Source organism: Helianthus annuus, chromosome 11 (assembly GCF_002127325.2).
Source record: "Helianthus annuus cultivar XRQ/B chromosome 11, HanXRQr2.0-SUNRISE, whole genome shotgun sequence".
NCBI classification, from domain to species: domain Eukaryota; kingdom Viridiplantae; phylum Streptophyta; class Magnoliopsida; order Asterales; family Asteraceae; genus Helianthus; species Helianthus annuus.
In genome coordinates this window covers 28,642,567-28,647,096 of record NC_035443.2, presented here as the reverse complement: position 1 = coordinate 28,647,096, position 4,530 = coordinate 28,642,567, and the positions used below count along the sequence as shown (strand labels likewise).

At 36.6% G+C, this 4,530-nt stretch overlaps 1 long non-coding RNA gene across 6 annotated transcripts; it reads left to right on the top strand.

The window, feature by feature from the left end:
* Nucleotides 1-211: 211 nt before the first annotated feature.
* LOC110889932 lies at nt 212-3,658 on the top strand. Of its 6 annotated transcripts, none has more exons than XR_002564060.2 (7): nt 212-640; nt 1,024-1,418; nt 2,008-2,097; nt 2,179-2,276; nt 2,422-2,531; nt 3,041-3,141; nt 3,250-3,658. It is a non-coding gene; the product is annotated as an uncharacterized LOC110889932 (long non-coding RNA). The 6 variants fall into 6 exon arrangements; XR_002564059.2 differs by lacking the exon at nt 2,422-2,531 and having other exon boundaries at nt 215-640; nt 1,024-1,202; nt 1,345-1,418; XR_002564057.2 differs by lacking the exon at nt 2,422-2,531 and having other exon boundaries at nt 214-640; nt 3,041-3,155; nt 3,247-3,658.
* The last annotated feature ends 872 nt before the right edge of the window (nt 3,659-4,530 follow it).

Sequence of the window (4,530 nt, the reverse complement as noted above, 5' to 3'; positions counted from 1 at the left end):
CTCCACCATACTCCATGGACGTGGGTTTGGGTTTGTTTTCCACGTGTCAACTCATGCCCCCAAACCCACGCCCACCATACCCCATGGTCTAAAATAAGATAATCCAAACACTCAAAAAAACAACTTATTAACTTTTATAAGTAAATAAGTCATTGCTTCAAAATAAGCTAACCCAAACACCCCGTATATATTCTCTTTTGCAAACCCTAGATTCCCATACTTTTCTTTTTCCTGGTTCATACACACGCCTTATAGAAACCCGCGTGGATGAATTTTTGGGCGGCCAATTCTTGCGTTCGAATTTTGAATTCCCGCTGCACATCCCAATCACGGTTATCATGCCTTTTCCATTTTCTTTTCATTTGCATATAGAGAGAGTGAGAGCGAAAAGAGAGAGAGGGGTCGGAGAGTCTCTAGAGGAAAGGAAGTCCAGCAAGGTTTTTGGTTGGCGACCGCAGAGGAAAGGAAGTCCGGCAAGGTTTTTGGTTGGCGACCAGCGATAGTGGCGGCTAGGGTTTCAAGCCGATTTTCTCAGGTGGCGGCAGGAACAAAATAGGCGGCAGCTAGGGTTCCGACCACCCTTATTCACAGCGCATGCCTTTTTTTTCTTGTAGATCGACTACTTAAGTAGTTGAACCTGGTAAGTTCATTTCTTTTGTATTGTTCACTTCGTCTGTATTGGTTCAGATGACTATTTAAGTTTAGTTTTTGATAATTTGGAAGTTGTTGGAGCTGTATTGTTTCAATTATCACCCTTGAAAATGTGTATCATGCAAATCTTATTTTTTTCATGCCTATTTTCTTTATTGTTTGAGTTATTCATTGTGTGTTATGTGAGCGTATCTTGTTTCTTGATCTGGATATCATACTTGTTGTTTTTGGGCGAACTCTTCAACATGTAGATGAAATCATTCCCTTCAAGTTTTTTTTTTAATTTTATAATTAGTTTTCTTTCCTTGTGTATATAGTAGATGGTAATATCGTTTTATTCTTATCATCCTAATTTACCATTTGTAATGTCAGATTTGGTGACATGGACCAACCGATTACTGGTATTGCTACAACGTTGCTTCTGGTAATATTTGAAATTAATGTCAACCAGAGCGTATTAGAAGGAGTGGGTAAAGAAGAAGAAAAGATCATTCAATGGTGGTTCTAGGTTTTCATTGAAACAAAAGACCAAAGATGAGAATGGGGAACCTGTTATTACTTTTTCTTTTGAATTTTATGAACTAAATTATTCATTTTTTTGGTTTCTTGTATAAGCAAGATTTTAATTGCTTTTAATTTGGTTGTTAGTTCATGTGAATTTGCTGATAATGAGTTAAATTATTGTTTGCACAGGAACTAGACATGGATTCACTTCCAAGGAACAAGCATGAGTTAACTGTCATCTTGAAGGATGTTACATCAAACAGGTATATCGTAATTAGGGGTGCAAATGAGCCGAGCTACTCGCGAGCTACTCGGGCTCGGCTCGAAAAAAAGCTCGAACGAGCCGAGCTTAAACGAGCTCGAGCTCGAGCTCGAGCCTAAAAACAAGCTCGTTTAGTAAACAAGCCCGAGCCCGAGCTTTGCTTATCGAGCTCGAGCCGGCCGGCTCGCGAGCCTAATCGAGCTTTCTATTTATATATTTTTTTTATTAATACATTAAACATATATTTATATAACAATAATTACCATTTATATAAATATAAAAAAATAACTAAATTATATGTATAATAATAATAATTATAATTAATATAAATTAATTAAAAAAATACTAAACGAGTCGAGCCCGAGCCGAGCGCGAGCTTGAAAAATTACCTTCGAGCCGAGCTCGAGCTTCAGAAATAAAGCTCGAATCGAGCCGAGCTCGAGCTCGAGCTTTCATATGTTAAACGAGCTCGAGCTCGACGCCTTGGCTCGTTTGCACCCCTAATCGTAATATTGATTTGGGTTGTATTTCATTGATAACAGCTCTATGGGCTAAAAATATCTGATGTTTAACAAATTTTACATGTTCAGAAATAATGGAAACACTAGCCTGGGCCAGTGGTGGATTTTCTTATCAACAACCAAAATGTGAAAGATCCTTACTCAATTGACTGAGCTAAGGTAACGTTGTAAACTTCCTTACTCATTTGACCACTTATTTTCTCTTTTGATGGCACATTCTTAATATTGTCTTTACATCAGGCAAAGCGGACCCTAAAAAACCTTAGGGTGAAGGCCAGCCCGACTAATACAGAGTACAAGATTACTGGTCCGAGTGAGAAGCCCTGCAACGAACAACTGTATGTTTTTTTCTTTTATTTTTCCAAATTTGTTTGTCAATTATTATATAACAATTAAATTCTCATTGGTGGTTTGAGACGTTTAATAAGTGCAACCCTTTCGACCGGTTCCTTTTACAACTAATTTTCTGAATTCGGTATGAAGCTGCCCAGATATGAACTACTTTGTGCCGGTTCCTTTTACCACTAATTTTCTGAATTCGGTATGAAGCTGCCCAGATGTACCTGATCTGCTTAATCGGTTTATGTCAAGAGGTTGCTTTTAGATTTACAACAAAGGGTTAATTAGTTTTATAACCACATGTGGATATTGTTTGTACCGCAAATGTTAAATTACAAGTTGCATATTGATTGTAAAACGGGTCAGATTGTAGCTTACGTAAATCTGAGATGGCAGATTGTATTTTCTTGGTTGCAGGTTGCTTTTTGTTCATAGCTGGTATCATCCTATAAATATATACCCAATCATTTTAAGTTATAGCATAAATATATATTTTTAAAAGTCAAAAAATGAATAGGTTAGGTGGGCCAACTCACCAACTCGACCTGAACACAGTTCGTTCAGCTTAATGTGGTTGTGGAATCGACCCACAAATCTAAGCTGGACATCCCAAATACGTTAATTACATGTCTAAGTTCGTGTCGTTATCGTGACTTTTTAACATTTTCCATTCTCTTTGATGTTAAATATTGTATCATTACATTTTATTTGCTTCAATGTTAAATTTTGTATCACTACATTTTACATTATATGCACTATGCAGCAAGAACTGGAAGCAAGTACAACACAACCTATATTTGTTGATTCAAGTATGAGTGAAGTGTGCACGCATCCTTAAATGTGTCCTAGCTTGGCTATGGTCAGGTAATATAGGGCTGGTATGCAACCTATAGAATGGGATACTGATGTTTTTAATTGTTCAGCACATGTCCTTTTTAAAACTAGACTTATGTACAACATTCATTTCAGCAGCCAATATATGTAGCAGAGCTAAAAGAAAACGGAGGAAACATCAAGAAATTCAGTAGCATCATTCACTTATTTAAGCTGAAAACGTGATATGCTGACCAGTTGTGCTCAGATCATGCCATGCTTCTTATATTAAAAATTTGTTTGTACCGCTGACCTGTCGGGAGTGGTGCTCAGGTGATGCAAGGTAGCGGCTAGGGCTCTACTAGGATTCGGTGTCAGCTATGGTTGTGCTAATGACAAGTTCATATCAATATCAATGGTCAAGATCCAACTCTTGATTCTCTTGTTAAGTTGACAAGCTTTTTGATTATTTATGATTTTACTGTCTTGTAGTTTACATTTGTTTCATGTATTAATCAAATTGACACTTTGTTTCATGTATTAATCAATCGTGACGTTTGTGACATTATGTAGGATTTTACTACCTTTTAGTTTACATTTGTTTCAACACATATTAAGATCAATACCAACACATCTTCAACATTTACCTACAATAATATTACTTTTACCTACATATAAGATTACTTTTACCTACACATATATTCATGCCATGTCACCCGCCACGTCGGATGCCATGTCACCTGCCACGTCAGATGCCATGTCACCTGCCTTATAAACAAATTGTTGTACTTTTAACCACACATATAAATGCCTTTTAGCCACACATATATATATGTAGGTATAGCTTGCTATATACCTACACATAACTTATGTGTGGGTAATGGCCTATATCCACAGTCACGAGTCTACACATTATTACACTTAATTTATGTATAGGTAAAGACAACTACCAACACACTATATGCTTTTTTCCACACATACTTTGTGTTGGGAAAGCACCAAATTTCTTGTAGTTCTGATGATGAAGATTTAGAATAGGTTATCTTGTACTTGATAGTTGTTTGTTTTGGACACACTTGGGATGTGGATCCCATTTCTTTGTAATGTTTAGTTAATGCGCTTTTGCGCAAGTAACTTTATTAATGCGCTGCTGCGCACGTAACTTTTGTGAATGCATGGTATGTTTTAGTTACAATATTTGCACGGGTACAACTGCTTTGTTTAGGTAAGACAAATAAAGATGGTATAAAGCTCATGTATGAACGTAGGGCTGGACCTTAAACAGTACCTGATGCGTGCTTAAGTGTGTATATAATTTAGGTATGTATTTTAAGTCCTTTTACACTTTTTAGCCAAGTTTTAAATTTATAAAACACGATATTTACTAACACTAAACACACATATGGGCAAGTGCACCCATCGTGAACGTAGTATAGTGTT